The sequence below is a fragment of the Diorhabda carinulata genome, chromosome 2 (genome assembly GCF_026250575.1).
Source record: "Diorhabda carinulata isolate Delta chromosome 2, icDioCari1.1, whole genome shotgun sequence".
NCBI lineage: Eukaryota > Metazoa > Arthropoda > Insecta > Coleoptera > Chrysomelidae > Diorhabda > Diorhabda carinulata.
This window is the reverse complement of record NC_079461.1, coordinates 2958851-2977192: the sequence shown is the minus strand read 5'-3', so window position 1 is coordinate 2977192 and position 18342 is coordinate 2958851. Positions and strand designations below refer to the sequence as shown.

Sequence of the window (18342 nt, the reverse complement as noted above, 5' to 3'; positions counted from 1 at the left end):
CGCACCCTCCTAGAAAGTTGAATTACTTTTAACGCGGATATTTTGAACAATCTCATGAATAATAATTTCGCAATGCATCAATAGTTATGCAAGTGAGCTTATTCAAATAAGAGATAATGAATAATTAATTTAAATCTATGTTATTCCGTATTGAATAGGCGAGGGAATGAAAAGAATCGTAATGCCCGACCCAGATTGTCACAAGGCGCCTCCTAGAGGGTCTCGACACGAATCTTGGCGAGCGCTAGGCATCCACACTCTCGATTTATTCGATATTCACATAGTCACGAGCTTTTGGCTTTCGCAAAAATCTTTATTCGCGCGTCAGGTAGTAGTCTCAAGAATCTTCACTCTGCTGCTGCTTCGACTCCTTATTAAAGTTGAGCTCGAAGGATTCTTCAGTCAAATTGTTTTGGAAAATATCCCAAACTGCGTTTCGGACTGTTATGATATCAAATCCAAAACATAATGGAGGCTGATTGCGGTGATTTGTGTCCATCATTTTCAACAATTAAAAATTGGTCTAAATTGTCGACTTGCGAGAGGTTCCGTGAGGTCACTACTCCCGAAAACACCAAATTAGTGAAAGAAATTATTCTAAGTAACCGGCGCCTAAAAACAGAGAAAATTTCAGCACAAAAATTAGTGCAAAATGGGTGCTACGAATGTTGTGAACGATTTTCAGAATTTAGACGCTAGATGATAGATATCCAAAAGAGATTCCATGGAGTAACATCGGAAAGAAGGAGCCCGTGTCAAAAAACGCAAAGATCATAAAAAGCTCCAAAAAAAAAGTTATGACTACAATATTTTTGGACTACGAGGGTATCCTGTATATTGCTCTAAATTATTAAGGCTAAAATTATTGAAAAAAGACAGATAATGCTCCAGTCTACACTACTTCACTATTCAAGGCTATTGTACACGAATGAATACACACCATATACCCCTGATCTGATCCCATCCGCTTTTTTGTTCCAAAACAATTAACAGCGACGATGGAATTAAACAGAATATTTTTATAATGGCTTAGAAACTTTAGTCAGACATAAGAGAATTATGGGAAATAAGACAGAATATATTGAAAAATAATTGCAGTTTTTTATCTTGGACTACGTATTGTTTTTGGTGGGGTATCAATTAACATCAAGTTAATAAAAACAAAAAATTTGTTTACTGTTATTGATATTTCAAGTTTTCTGTAATTAAAGCACGATTTGTTATTTTAAAAACGGTTTCCGATCCAAATCTAACAGAAACTCTTTAAAAATTTTGTGTATTTTGATAAAACTGGAATTTTCCATTGGTTTAGATACAATGCGCTCATAAATTTGATTTTATCCAAATAAACAGTCATTTGGAAAATTCTCAAAATAGATCGGTTATTCAAAGTCTTTTTTTTTATAAGAATAACTCAGGTCAACATATCTATCATTTTTTGGGTGCACAATTCGAAACAGATTTATATTTTATTAAGAACACATAGATTAAATTAGTTATTACAACAATTTACTAGTATGACAAAAATTGTATTTAATGGTTTAAACAACTTAGCTTTAGTTTAAACAATTCTTCTACAAAGTTAAATATTCAGTACACGAAGATTTGTAGTTCTTTCAAATCCATATCAATTTTATTTTAGTGATATTAATGTCAATAGCGAACGGTATAATGATGATGATTAGAAACTTTTTCATCACCAAATTGATTTAATCCACGTCTAAAGTCATCGCACGAAAATGTCCGTGATTCAATTCAATTTTTTGACAGTATGACAATTATCCGTGCGTTCACTATTAATAAATATGTCAAATGACAATGTCAGATGACATATTCACATCAGTGTTGCCATATCTCAAAACTTAAGTACCAACTCTCGTAACAATATAGGAAAATATTTGACGAGGAACGTGCAGATTGGTACAATCCGCACTCGCTATGATTTTTCATATCTATCATATCCTTCAGTCTCTTGATATCACGCAGTTACTATTCAAACAAGTTGCTGCCTCATCATTTATTTGTGTTTACTTGCTTTTCCATAGTCAGTATTAATTTTGGAATGCCCAATAAAACATAAACTGTGCACTTTTGATTTTTCCCAAAAAAAAACATAATAAACAAAATCCTATCAAGTTTCTATTAAATTGTTCTCTAAAAATTCAACTAATCGATATTTATATTGCCTCGTTCTTTGTAGTTTTTTTTTGCTGATTTCGTAAGCGGTGTTGCCATTTTATGCAGAATACGTTTCTTTTTCGGAGTGTATATAATGATTTTTGTCTTCAGCTCATCAACATCTTATGTTATGTTATTTTATTTGGGCAAACAAATAATACATTGTGGAATATTTTTCTTTTTAAAACATTTTTCTCAAGACTTAGTTTTTCTTTTTGTCTTTGGACTCTCAAATTTATTCCCCAAATACTTTTTTAGTGATAACAAGTTTTTTTTATCATTTATGTTAACGAAAAAAATCAGTTTTACACCTCTGAATTCCAACATTAATAAATTATCTGCCCGAATTTAGATTCCGATGAATTTATTTTTGAAAGTTTGCCAATAATTCACAACCGAATCCTAGCCGTGGCTATCTTTTTGGTAACGGCAACGCTATGTCTGCCGAACCGGAAATAGAGTTTAATACAAACACGCTTTAGATAGATTCAACAAGTAAATCCCTAATTTAACCGGCAAGTTTACAAAACGGATTAATATCCTTCGGGGTCTATGTTCGCACAGATGGATATGTTTCAATCAAAGCTAGAACAATTGGGGAATGAAAGTGAATGAAGTTTTATTGTATCTCTTGAAATCCACAGCACACGATATACTCAAAATACAGTGGCGCACTTCACTAATTTATTCATTTTCCACTTGGAAAAATCTTTATTTTAGATAGTGTGGGTTATCTTCATGTAAATTTGGTTGAATTAATCTCTATCTATCGATATTTGAAATAGTTATTCTACTCCCAGACCAGTCCAATTTCGTAGCAACGTTTTTACAACTTATCCATCTTCCCTGAATGATCAGACGAAGGATGCGATATTTGGTACCTCCCAGCAATCAAAACTATATTGATGAGTTTAGGACACCGAAAATGATATAGAAGAAAATATTAAAGAGCCAATAACAACAAAATAGATGAAGATGAAATATTATTTGAAGAAGCCCAAGTAAAAGTGAGGTAAAATGTCACAAAATAATTTATATCTGAAAGAGGAAAAACACACAAAGTTGGAAGTGAAAATAAGAAGATGTCTAAACAAATGGACAAACACGTGAGTTACTGCAAGAATACTGAGAAAAAATCAAATAACCAAAATATATTAATGACATAGTTGTTTGTTTAAAAGGTAAAAAAGCACCTGGATTAGGTACTAGACCTTTCAAATTATTCCAAACGCGTACTAATGCTGACGAAAACCTCAAAGAGGTCATATCCTATCCAAATTGATAAGGAAAGCTGTCAAGAGGGTTGTGGGAATTATACTGGAGAACCAGCAGTATTTCGAGAAGGAAAACCAACAATTTTGTCCTACAGAAATTCTGGAACAATTGGCAGTTATTTATAGGTCTAATATAATCTTGAGATAGCGTACTACTACTAAGGAAAGCTCTGAAAGAAGGAAAAGTCTTCTTCTTGTTTCTTCCGTAATAGGTCTCACGCCTTCGATATCTTTCCTCATCTTGATTCTATATTGTATCTCCACCTCTCTCGTGGTCGACCTCTACTCTGTGTGCCAATTGAAGAATTATTACTTATCAAAATGAGGACAAAACTGTCGGTGACGTTATTTCCAAAAGGGCAAATATTTCGGGAGTGTCTTCTTCAAGTGTCTACCGAATTTCGATAGCAGCGTCATCAGAAAATTTGTACACAATATTTTCTTTCAAAGTTAGCTAGAGTTATGTACAATGGATAAAGTTTTCGAAGAAGATAAAGACGGATTTTATAATTTGTTAAAAGCAATGGGATTCCGATACAAAAAACGAGGAAGGAACAGTTCATTATTAGAAAAAGCAGAAATGAAAGATGGGTGGACAACGGTGGACATACTAAGGATAAGGTTCAAGTGGACTCTTCCATACAATTTTACATCTATGTCAAACTTCACATTTACATATCTTTCTATTATTAATCTGCTGCGTGTATATGTTTTTTGATTTAGTATTTTTCTTCTATACGTAGACTTGTTGTATTAATTTCTTTCTCAAAACTTTCGTTCCCTGATCATTTTCTGGTGACTACTTTCAATTAAATGTTATGAGATTATTTGAAACAATTCATGTTTGCACGTCTATGAAAACGCTTTACTCACACAACGTTCAACGTATAGTACGTGAATCAACAGCGTAAACAGAGAAGTTCGAGATTGGTAGGATGAGCTAGAGTAAATTAAGGAAATAAATCAGAAAGAGAAATTGCTTTTCTCGCAGAAACACAAATTATATTTGTAATCTGAGTATAAGTTTGTGAGTGTATCTGTGGACCGATAAATTACTGTGTTAAGTGATAGATTTGTGTGGTTTGTTTCAGTTCATGGACAATCTAGGTACGGAAAATTTTTTAATTGTGGACTCCACTCGGAATTACACATAATTTTATCTACCGCCAACGTTGCCAAATCGGGAATTAGAATCTGAACTCAATAATAAGTTTTTTCTTACACAATACGAACAAATTTTGTTTGAATTAACAACACTATAACTTATGTCAAAATAAATGCTTGGCAATACACAAACCAGTTAGCAATTAGAACCGTTTGTAGCATCTTCCTAGTCCAAACAATAAAACTTCAGAAAAGTCAATATTAACAACAAAAAAGTAATGTTGAAACAATATAAATATCACGAACGAATAATCAACAATACCTCTTAGGAAACCCCGCTCAATCGCGTCGAAAATCTCGAATTTAATTAAGTTGGGAACCTTGTTCTGATGAGGTATTTTACACACGAATGATGAGGCGTTATTTCGTCTCGATGGCACGTTTTTACTCGCGAGTTCACTCGATGGATATTAGAGAATCAAAATTTCGAAACTAAAAGTACTAAATAAGAAGTTTGTCAATTCAATAATAACGATTATAATTTTTTTATTCTCAAAAATATAATAATAAGAATAAAGCATTATTCACTTACCATGAATGTTTTTGTTTTCCCTTTTATCACTAACATTACTCAAAATTTATTATTATCTATTCATAACATCTTCGTAACTCTTAATCAACCCGTAGAAATGTACATGAACTCTAACAGGGACAAAGTAATCCTAGTCTACCACTAAGTTATATCAGGAAGTGAGGAAGTTGCCAAAAAAAAGGGCAACAACTTCATATTTTGGACCAGAGCCCTACTGTAGCCTCATAAGATGTCAGATCGAACTAAATTAATGAATCAATTAAAAATAATTGAAAATCTCGAGGCCTAAGACAAACCAAAAGATTCATGACTATATCTGCTAAGAAGCCATGCTCAGAAGCAACATTAAACTGGTGGTCCGCCTTCTGCCATGGTTATGGTTTCTCAAAAATCACTAATATTAATATTTCTGAAGTCTTGTTTATCATCGAATATTCAGGTATTCAGAGGGTCCGATCAAATTACCCCAACAGCATAGTTTACTTGATATTTTCTGCAACATTTTGTGACATATATTAAAAATTATTCATATTTTTTTGCAATTTCATCAGGAGCTTCAAAATCTTCTCCTAATAGATATACACCTTCATACAAAGGTTCTCAGTTTGGTAAAACTGTTAACCTCGTGGTACAATCATCTACTTAGTACCATTTTTTTTTAAAAAGCGTAGCTAGTATATGGTACTATCGGTTAGTCATATCTTCATTGGATGAGTAGAAGTTCGAGAACTGTGAATGATTTTTTCTTGCTCGACTTTGTTCGTCTTTTTCTTGTACATGAAGTTCCTAATTATCTTTTTTGCTTCCAATCATGGTATTATCTCGCTATTCAATTCTCGGCATGTTTCCTTCTAATTCCGCTCCCAAATGCCACAATTTTCTGTGTCATATGTTCCAAATCTTTTTGTATAAACGCGGAACACTCCATATCGTAACAAAACTTAACTTAGGAACGAAGATTATATGCACGGATAGATCTGCCACTCTCTATAAAAATTTGACGACAAAGTTCGATCCTAACGACATCTCTCCGACTGGCTCCGTACCAGTTATTCATTTGACGTTTGAAAATTGGCTTGCGCGGGATATTTGAGAATAACTCGAGTAATTTTAAATGTTCGAAGCTAGTTGTCGCGTCAAATTGTGAATAAAACAAAAGTATTATGCAAAATACTTTCATTTTTCTAACATTTCAAATTTAAATATTGTTGTTTACAAGAAAATATAAATACCTGAAAATAAAATGCTGTTTAAATATTTTGGTTTCATTTACAATTTATGTGACAACCAGGTCCGACCATCTAAATTTCACAATTAAATGGTTTATATAAGATATAGGTAGATGGAATATTGAAACACAGGATGATTATTATAATTTTTATTTTGTTTTTGACATTTTATAACTATATCTTAGGAAGTAGTAAGTTGTCCAGTGTTCGTAGCAACCCTTTCACGGTTATTACCTAGTGGGTGTTGTATCAACTGTGCTTTCGTTGTGTCCATCGGCCACGTTCTTAGAGTTCCTTCTCTACCTCTGCTTTGTTTTGGTTGTTCTCATTTATGCACTTTTTTTTAGTGATTATTACCTGCAGTGCCACTCCCAAGGTTGTTCTGAATGCTGACGTTATTCGTCAAAGTATAATGATAATTTTTATAATAGAAATAATTTCGTTCATTGACATGGTTGTATATATAGCAATAGAAACATACAATATAAATATTATTTCGATTATCGTTGTATACATTTCTTGATACTAGAATTTAGAATAATAAAAATAGTCTTCCCAGCATCGATAAAACTTTCATATTACTTCCACGTTCTTGAAAACATTGATAAATTGAAAATCGCGTTTATTCGAGAAGAAGAAATATTTTTCACAGTATGAAATAGAGACATTTCATCTTTCAATAAGACAGTTCCCGTTGTATGATAGATAATAACTTTATAGAAACGTTTTCCAATCTGAATTTAAGACAAATGAGATATCACACATATTCTGGCAATGTCTAATTTTAAAACTTACTCTCTTTACCTATTAACCACGAAAATTTCTAATAAAGATAACAAAAGTACAGCTTTCTAACTATCCTTTTTACCTAATACCCCACCTCCATATTGTTCTTTCCCTCTTAGGGTGGAAATTATCAAAAACACTGATGTACATGTTCGTTGTATATGTATACTTTCTAGCCTAAACTCAAAATAGCAAGATGTACAATAAACAAGAGACATCATACACATTCTGGCATTCTAAAAAAGAAAACAAGTTTTTATTTCGTGGAATTTTGCATATACAATTACAATAAACGACAATAATTATTAGAATAGTTAAATAAATCATAATCTATCTAAAAATACATCTTTATTTAGCACATCTAATAACATATGAAGACAACTGTGGATGGAAATATGAAAAAATTATCTATTTTAAACATCGAACAGATTTTAGTCAATTCGCTATTATTAAAATTACGTTTATCGTAAAAAAATATATTTAAAACAATCACAATTTATCTAATCACTATTAGATTGTCAACATCGCTGCTACTAGAAACATCTTCCTCTTCCTCCTCCTCCTCCCCGTCGTCACTCAATGTGTAATTTTTTCTTGTGTTTCTTTTTAGTATTTTTCAATTTCTCCTTCAATTCCTGCTCTTTAAGATCTGAAAGGGAAGTCAAGTAATCCATGTCTGATTCACTACTAGTGCTACTTACCTCCAAAACTATTTCCTTATTTGGGTCTAGTTTGATAAAATTTCGACACTAATATGTTAAATGACCAGCCAGCGTAGCAACATTTTTCACACCCATCGCTAGTACTAGTTTCTTTAGCAGGCGGTAATAATCTAGAACCGTATTCGTTCATTACGTATATCAAAATTAAGAAATTTTATTACAAAAACATTCGGTAAACTTGGTTAAGTACTTCTTCTTTTACTTTTGACAGCAGTCACTAATAATAGTCTTCCTTTCCATCCACTACTTTGATAGTTTTTAACAAAACGTATCGTTATAACAATAAAATTGAAAACTATAACAAACAAAAACAAGTTTATTTATTATTTATAAATATCATGTATACGGAATATTTCCAATATGTATTTTGTAAATATATCCATAGACAAACTAAAATAGTGAAAACTTCGTTGTAGTAGTGATTTTTATGATTATATTATTGATTCTACATTAATATAAACTTGATAATTCATAAAAAATGACTATTATTTGTCTTTATTTCTTTCCACGTATCTGTGTTTTATAAAATCGGAAAATGTAGGAAATTGGGTCATATGCACCATTATTGCATATTATATATAGTTAATAAATACTAAAAGTGATTGTTATGGAATAATAATAAAATAATGATAAAAACATTTATCCAATTTTTCTAGAAAGTTAATTTTTTTTGCATTTTCCTAGTATAGATCACTCGGGTTTATAGGGAAACGTCTCCCGAATCGAGCGACATAAAATTTGTTTTTAGGAAACGATCCCTTAAAAATTTATATGCTTCATTATAACTCGATGGGAAATTTTAATATACAGTAAAATTAGTAGGTGGCGTTGACAATAGCGTCTCTGAACATGCGCTATATAACGATAACGTAACCTAACCTAATCTAACCCAACTTAACCTAACCTTAACTCAAATAATTTAATAAAATGAAAATACAAAATCGATGGCAAAATTAAATTTATTCAACATGAGAAAGGCACATTATATTTAATGTCAAAAGTATGTAAGCAAGGCCTTGAAAGGGTCGAGCTGTCAGCAAAGGCCTTTCCAGGAACATAACTTCTGTGGAAGAAGCTTTTTTCTGGACGCCAATCCTCAATGCGTTGCGAAGAAAGCTGTGTGAAGCAAAGGCACAGTATCCACTCCAGCTGTCTGTAAGTAATCACGACAATTTCCAGGCCGTCAATCATACGAAAGTCCTGGGTTTCTTCTGAACTAATGCCCAAAACCCAGTGGTTTTCTACTAAGCGGCCGCGGCTTACAAAACTTCCTCTCATCAATTTTCACTTTAATACTTGATCCACCAATCTTGCCACGTGATTGTTGCTGGGATGAAAAAGTCTCAACTCTTCGAGTTCCACCGACTGAACGTCCTCATTACCAATAGAACACTCCAAAGCCACGGTTGGCAGTGTTGATTTCCATACTTATTCGATGGTGGCAACATTGCACAAGGCCCAAAAACTTACTTGAGAAAGAAATGGAAGCGACCATTTTCTTTGGAAGCAAAACACATAATGGCGTCCGAAACAGACGCTAGCAGCGATTAAGAATGTTTCACAAAATTTCTCAAAAAACTTTCATGCCGTTCGACTCAGAAGACGGTCCCTTATCAAATTATGTGAACGGTCCCTCAAAATATTTGGTCTACTATTACATTGTCCTTTTTTTTCTGTATCTGTTCACGTTTTTTATACACCTCGTATATATCCTAGATACGTATTAAAAGTTATCGAGTGATGAAAGCTATTTCCATTCTTCACTCCATATACGTTGTACAAAGTATTTGCCTTTGTCATTGCGCCACTTGTTTAGACGTACATGCTGGTTTTTATCGTCTCTTTTCCTCCACATTTGTACTCCTGACCTAAATTCTTACAAGTACAGTCAGCTGCATATTATTGCCTCCAAACACACTCATAATATGTAATAAAAATAATATGCTTCAAACCCAAAAATTTCATGAAGAAATTAATTTTCAAATTAAAAAATTCTCTTACTAGGTTGATGAATTGCTTCAGTTATCTCATTCTCCATGGTGAAAATGTTTCCTTGGACATAATTAAAAATCACACATAGTCAAATCAGGCGAATAGAATTGATAATCAATGAGTTTTGGTTAAAAATTCTTTTGAAAATGTTATTTTGCCAGCTATCACTACACCGGTTTCATGAATGAATATTTTATTCTAATATTAGAATGTTTTCGATCTGTTTTATGGATTTGAATTGCTCAATCTAATGAACTTACTTTGATTAATATCGTCTTCGAGTTTTCTTTTCTACAAAAATGAGTGTCCTTATTCAAATTTGCCGCCATTTATAAAGTATTGACAACATCAAAAAACAAATCGACAGCTGACAGTTTGAGGTTAGTAAAAATGCAGCGTTATAATAATGACAGCTTGGCGGCCGCCAAAATTTTAATTTCGTCAACTGTGGAAAGATTAATTGAAGTATTGCTTGAGAGTATCAAGGAGCGTTTTTGGGGATCTGATAACCCACATGTGATTGTCGAAAAACAAATGCATCCACAACGTGTCACTGTTTGGATTCCATTTTGAGCTCTAGACATATTTTTTTGAACCAAACAGTGACTGTTGGTGGTGCTCTATATAGCGACATGAAAAAATAGTCATTTTTACCGAAATTGCATGATATTAGATGCCATTCAGCTCATGAAACACTTCAATTACTGCATGAGACATAGCCAGGTCGTGTACTCCCTTGTTCCGATGATAAGAATTGACCCACTAGATCGCGCGATTTACCACCATTAGATCAACAGACTGAAAACTGTTTTGTATTTTAAAGTTCAAATATTCAGTTAATTTTGGGACACCCTATAGTTTCACTGGTTTGTGTTATGTATACAAGGAATGAAATATGAAAATTTGCACCCCAAATCCATTTTTTCTAATTCTAAGAGCTTAAATTAATAAAAGAGCTTTGCGACCCCAAATATTGATCTATCTTAAGGCCTGGGCGGAATCTATCTAGTAAATATCCAGGTTATTTCACTAAAACTGATTGCTAATGTCCTTTGTGAAGCTTGAAATAATTTTGTTAACAAAATTGGTCCCCTAGATCGTGTGATTTAACACCGTTAGACTTTTTTTCGTGGGGCCAACAACAAACCGAGGTACTTTATGATTCAATGGAAAAATTATAATCAAAATACTAAAAACCGTGTTTTCTATTCAATTCAAATCTTGTTTTAATTTTGGGACATCCTTTATATAGCGCATATTCTTGATATCATGGATATATAACATTTTTATCACGTACTAAACTAAACTTGGTTTCATATAAAATTTAATTTTAACCTAAATTAATTTTAGTTTACTAGGAAATGGTATTCCTTCCTGAAGCCGAGCGCCGTATAATTTCCTCCGCTTTCGTTAATATATTTTTATACAAAGAAAAATCTAAAAATAGAATAATATAATATAAGCAAGCGGACTAGTTTCACTTAGAAATCAAACGAATATTTAAACGTCCTTTTGTAATAATATAAACAAAGCTGGAAATTTGCTGACAAAGTATTGGAGAAGGTACAGAAATAACTATCATGTTGTATATAGCGGCAATTGAATCTAAAGTTGTTGTAAGTACATGACCCAACAAAAAAACTAAAAAATATTGGAAAAAAATATATTTTTCAAAGTAAATTCTATAAAATTTTCCCAACGATGTTCAATAAGTTCGTTACGTCAAGCTCCTCAAAATAGCCTTTTCATTGTTGAAGTCTGGGGACAGAAAATAATCCGAGGAGGCTAAATCTGGCGAATAGGGTGTATGGACTATCAATTCAAACTTTAATTCATTAATTTTTGCAATTGCAATAACGAATGTTGTAGCTGCAGCATTGTCCTCGCTGATGTCTGAATCAAATGGTCTCATCTGGTTAAATTTCAATGCCGACTTTTAATTTCCACAATGGGGGGTCATCCCATGTGTTGGCCTGTTTTTTAGGATTTTTTTCCACGACTCATAAATCGATAGAGCTGATTATCATTTAAGTTTTAAGCTAAAAATATTATGTAGAACTTGAGTTACAGCGTTCGGAACACCCCCGCCTCTAAAAAATGAGCTCCACGATACCAGCTGATTGGCTTATCTGAAACAAAAAAAAAACGGAATGCACGGAACGGACTAATATCAAATGAATATACAAAAAATTGTTAGGCATTTGAAATAAAAGTTGCGAATTTTGCGGTTTTTTTTGTTTTTTGCTATAAAAAAATCGAAATTTTAGAAATTTTCGATTGATAATAGTTCATTCCATGCGTTTACATGTGCTGAGTGAATAAAAGTTGCGATTTTTTTTGTTTTTTGCTATAAAAAAATCGAAATTTCACATGTGCTGAGTGTGCTCTATAAATTTCAAGTCATTCGGTCAAGCCGTTTTTGAGATACGATGGAGAAAAGTTTAAAAAACACAGTTTTGAGAAAAACGCGTTTAAAGTTTCAAGTCCATTTAAAACTACGAAAATCTCAACTTCCTCTTGAAACTCTTTTAAAGCAGATTGTTTAGTTCTTGAGTCAATCCTGAATTGTTTAACGACATCATTTACGCGCCGCTCGGATTCGCTTTTCATCTCGGCCAATGGGGCAACCCATAACCGACATTACTTTTAAAACACCTTCAAAACCTTTATTAAAGATGATAATTGATAAGTAGCTAGCAATTTCCACAATCTTGGGGCCAAGATGAAGATGCTTAAGAGCAAAAGTCCAAATCAACGAATTCAAAGATTCGTTATTGTTTTGTGTCTCTGCTCCTAAACAACGAATTAAATAATTTTAAAACCTGAACCACGGAAAATTGATTGCGAAATAGACACAAATCACTTTTACAATTACCATTTCAGAAATTGTAGCGAATACAGAAACAAACTCCAAAATGCAAAACGGGAAATTCGAAGCGATGGAAACCTTCATGTTCATGCTATTTTTTCGATGTAAATGCCGTTTTATTTTGGGTGGTAAAACGGTTTCTACTAAACTTTATTTTTTTACTACGACCAGGATGAACATTTCCACTCGTACTTCCTTTCCGAACACTCATTTTGAAAAAAAAAATAATTTGTAGTTGTTGCACTCTTCGAAGTTCAACCAAGACTAAAATAACTTCGGTAAAATACTTAATAACTAGAGAAATTTCTGCTTAAGCCTGTAGAAACTTGTATAACTGTATAAAAGGGGGGCCAGGTATAAAGTCGACGGTACATAATAGCCCCGGACCCCATTTGCCAACTCAGCTTTCCGAACAGCTCTTTCTTCTACCTGCTGTATCTTTAAAACGACTTCGAATTTCCAAAAATCGTTTTACTACCGTATTCTAGACATGTTAAGAAAGAAATTTATGAAAAAAAAAAAATCGATTTTTTGAGCCCATCACATGGGATGACCCCCTTATAACGGTAAAACCTAGATACAGTATCCAAAGTTTACGTAATTTTTCATGTAGAATCCAAATCCATTTGTAAATTGTATGTTTAATTTATTCAACTACTTTTGGGACCCACTCTTTATAAAAAAGCTAAAAAACTACGACATTAGGACTTCATGGAATGATTTGTAGTAAAGGTAAGGCTAAAATTAACATTATCAATACATTTATTCGAAAGTAAAATTCACGATATAAATCATACCGATACTAACAACAACAACAACGAATATATCATTTAAATTAATACTGGCAATATATTAAAACAGTTTTTATCTTGCAATTTGAATGATTTAATTTCTGGAATCGCTTTTCTTTGCCAGGCGATCGATTCGGAACAGTGGTTGTCACATGCACCGGTTCCTTCGAATTATTTAGTGAAGTCGAATAATTTGGTATATTGGGAATTAGAAGATGTGGACAAGAGTCGTTTGATTACGCTCGGATAATTAGTTAATGATATCTACCGTGGCAATTAAACCCCCAAAGTTTTCGGAATATATATTTAAAAAGAATACACTTTGGTGATGTGTTTCACAACAATCACGTTTATTAACTAGTTGCAAAGACTTAATTCCAATTTACATAACATCATTTATAGTTAGGCCAAGGTAAAAGCCTTTAAAAATAATAAAGGGTGAAAAAAAAATAATAGGAAAAGGGGGAGACTATAATAAAAATGAATGAAAATATAATTTACGGGCAATCTGAGGTCGGGAAGAGAAAGGGGGTGAGTTTTTAAGGGTATAACTACAAGTCCTATGGAAAAAAAGTCAAAAGCAAAGTTGTAGGTAATGAAGAGATCTACAACTTTTATATTTTCACTTTTTTTACATAATCTTTTTCACGTTATTTTGACATAATATCACGTAAAATCACCCTAATTTTCGAACGAAAATTATCCCATCAAAAAAACAGCTTTTTTTAAAAATTCGTTGAGATTTATATTCGTTGAAATCTTTAGTTTCGATGGTGTGAAAAAATATTACCATCACCATGGAAAACTTTCTGAGAAAAGGCAAAAAAGAGAAAAAAATTCGCATCCGAAAATTTCTTTATGTACAATTTTTACATATTTATTAAATATTTATTAAAATTTTACACTCCAATTACTTTTTTTCACCAATGTAACATGGAATTTCACGTTTTTCGTGTAATGAGATTGAAAAAATTTAATGAATAACTAAAAATTGTACATAATGATTAAAAAGAAATTTTTTTTGTCTTTTTTGACATTTCTGAGAAAATTTACCATAGGGATTGTAATATTTTTTACACCTACAGGAAGCAGAGATATCAAAGAATAAAAATCCCACCGACTTTATATAAAAAAAGCAGATTTTTTGATCAGAGAACTTTCGTTCGAAATTTAGGGTGCTTTTTCGATATTATGTTAAAATAACGTGAAAAAATACATATTTCAAATCAGATAAACTACAGTGTATATGGGATAAAAGAAGGCAACTTTTCACAAAATCTCGTGAAAAAAAACTGTTCGTCGTAAAAGATAAAAATTACAAACGAAAAACTCGGTTTTTTGAATTTTCACATGAATTTTGGGGTTATGTGAGAAAATTATAAATACAAAAGTTGTAGATATTATTATTATCTACAACTTTGCTATTTGAATTTTTTCCATAAGACTTGTAGTTTTGCCGGAAACCGAGGTTAACTATTTTTTACCCTTAAAAACTCACCCTTTCTCCTTTCCCGACTTTTGATCGCCCGTAAATTATTTTTCCTTTCATTTTTATCATATTCTCCTCCTTTTCCAATGGGTTTCATTCTATTATTATTTTTTTATTTCAAAAATTATCAACCCTGGACTAAGTATTTCATTTTTGATCTTGATTCCAAATATCTATACATATCTGTTTCTGAACCACTGAATTAACAATTAATATAATAATAAAAGTATTTATAAGGGTTTTTCCAATAAGAGGTGGAATTTTGATATTCAAAGAAAAATGCCATTTTTTGAGATAAATGAACGGATATTTATTTCATTATAAAGAGGAAGGTATGCCGCCAAATGGCCGCCACGACTGCGCTTACAGGACCATATCCTTTTCATGAAATTTTCCGTAACCAAATTGCAAAGCGGCTGCCCTATGTCCTCGATAGCCTCACGAATTCCATCTTTGAGGTCTTGAATCGATGCTGGACTGTTGGCGTAGACCTTATCTTTCTTTGTTGGCCATAAAGGAAAAAGTCGCAAGGTGTTAAATCACAAGATCTCGGAGGCCAATTGTGATCACCTCTTCGAGAGATAACACGGTCCGGAAATTTTTCCCGTAAAAGATCGAGATGGTTTCGTTGCTTGTGTGGCACGTAGCGCCGTCTTGTTCAAAGTAAACGTTGTCCAAATCAATACCATCCAATTGCGGCCATAAAAAATAATTAATCATCTCTCGATAGCGCAATCCATTCACCGTAACTGTTGCTCCAGCCTCATTTTCGAAAAAGTAAGGTCCAATGACACCGCCAGACCATAAATCGCACCAAACAGTCACGCGTTGAGGATGGAGAGGATTTTCAACAATAACTTTCGGGTTTTCCGAGCCCCAGATTCGACAATTTTGTTTATTGACGTAACCACCAAGGTGGAAATGAGCCTTATCAGTTAAGATGATTTTTTGATGAAATTCCGGATTATTTTCATGCATTTTAAAGACCCAATCAGCGAAGAAACGACGTTGTTGATGATCGGCCGGCTTGAGTTCTTGTGTTAACTGAACTTTATAGGCCTTAAGACCCAAGTCTTTATGCAAAATACGGTGTAATGACGTTTGGGGAATGGCTAATTCCAAAGAACGACGAGGAATGGACAAACCTGGGTTTTCTTTAACACTTTGGGCTACAGCAGCAATATTCTCAGTTGTTCTTGAGGGACTTGCACGGGTTTTATTCTTCAGATCAGTAACTTGTCCCAACAGCTCAAATTTTTCCACCAATTTCTGTATTGCGGTCCGAGAAGGTGCTTCATGTCGATCCAAAAATGTTTTAGTTTTACGAACCGTCTCTGCCAAACTTTCACCATTTTTATAGTGAATTTTAATAATTTAAATGCGTTGTTGAAGCGTGTATCGTTCCATTTTCATTAATGGCGTAGTTTCTACTTGTCAAATGTCAAAAAATGTCAGCTTCAAAAGTGACATTTACCAAAATAGCGGGCTATTTAAAATAACACCTCTTATTGGAAAACCCAGTAGGTATATATGAAGATATGAAATGAAGAACTAAAAAATTACTACAAATATCCACCATTATTAATATACAAGGGTTGTTTGTAACGTTTCAGACTTCAATCAAAACATGTCAGTAATTAGACCAAGATGGAAATATTATAAAAATAAAAGAGAAAATAAGGGGGTGAGTTTTTCAGACACAAAATAATATTGGAGATGAAAAAGGTGACGGTCATGAAGTGATTAGAATTCAAGACAAGTTACTTATGAACAACAAGATTAATATATCTAATTTCACTAGTGCGGTTACAGGTATATTTATATATTACGAGCAGTCACATTTTTTATATGAAACGTTTTGACCAAATTTCGTGAAAATAAAATATTTTTTTTGGACAGGATAAAAATAAAAAAACTATAAACTTGGTTTTTTTATGGAGTTTTTCACATCAATTTTGAGGTTATATAAAAAAAGTGTGAACACAAAAGTTGTAGATCTTTCCATTAACTACAACTTTGCTATTTGACTTTTTTCCAAAACTCAGTGGTTCAGCAAGAAAACGAGACGCAATAGACCCTTTGGCTGGTACTGTTAATGACACCCTAAAATATACATACATAATTGAATATATTACATATTTCCACGTGGTATAAGGGTTGCTGCAAGAAGATTTGTGCACAATACTGTTGGAGTGTTACTTTAGCAACCAATTACTCAAAACAGAATAACTGATTGTCATTATATTGACTGTCATATAAAAAACTTGACTTCATTATCCAAATGGGTCGTTTTCCACCAAAGTTGAACTTCGAACTATGTTTCTCTGCTGAGGAATCGCTGAACATACAGTTCGACATTATTGGTAACGGACATCGATCCTTGTGATTTCCTTTGTATGAAAAAGTTAAGCTGCAAAATTTCCACAACAATTCTGGATAAATATAAACGAAACGTTCAAAAATTAATTAGAAGCATGTTTAAATTCCCCTACATTAGTTATTTGATGAACCAGTTCAACCATGCGACGAACCAGTTACATCAGTTCGAATAACTTCATATGTTCACCTCACCTTTAATCAATCCAACTTAATTGGATCGAGCGAGCATGAAATCGAACCGGTTAAAGGAGTGACTAGTAACGTGGCACTAAAGTAAATATTTATAATTAATTGTACTAAAAATATATTACGAGGTAGTTTAAGCTGCACAAATTTTTAGATACACAAGGCGCTTTGTAAAACTACTACTACTTATTGAGTCTCTTCTTCACTCTGCTTATTTATTTTTTTTTCATAAAGAATATTAGATACGAATATAGTTTAAATTGAACTACATTCATCGAAGTAACCCCCGTTTCGTTCGTAGGAAACTGCTTTTTGACTTTCCTATCCAATTTATCCCACAACCACTCAATCGGATTGAAATCGGGCGACTGCGACGGTCAAATCATTACTTTCAGTTTATTCTTTTTTTCCAATTTTGTCAAATATTCTTAGCAAAGCTTCGAGGAAGCATTTTCCTCTAATATTTCTTCTTCAAAATCAATTTTTGAAATTCCCAGATTATTACCGAGCCTTCGCCGTGTTTTACTCTGACTCATCACTTCATAATACTCTTTCCCACACTTCATGAGTCAAATTTTATTTTCTTTAGTCCACGGCAACCTCTTAAAAGAGGTTTTTTTACAGCAATTCTTCAAAAAGACCAGTTTATCTGAATCTCATTTCCATTGTATCAAGATTCATTGATCTGAGCTGCTATTTCTGGGCCCGTGAGACGTCGATCACGATTACTGATCAATACAACAAAGTTATT

General features: G+C 32.8%; 1 protein-coding gene and 1 long non-coding RNA gene across 4 annotated transcripts in view; one reads left to right on the top strand and one right to left on the bottom strand.

The window, feature by feature from the left end:
* LOC130904060 (neuroglobin-like) overlaps window positions 1–18342 on the top strand; it is a 107796-nt gene that overhangs the window by 30109 nt on the left and 59345 nt on the right. The window lies entirely within an intron of this gene.
* On the bottom strand, window positions 7495–8074 carry LOC130904061 (uncharacterized). Its single transcript, XR_009060808.1, has 2 exons — window positions 7865–8074; window positions 7495–7812 (listed from the first exon to the last, which is right to left on the bottom strand). It is a non-coding gene; the product is annotated as an uncharacterized LOC130904061 (long non-coding RNA).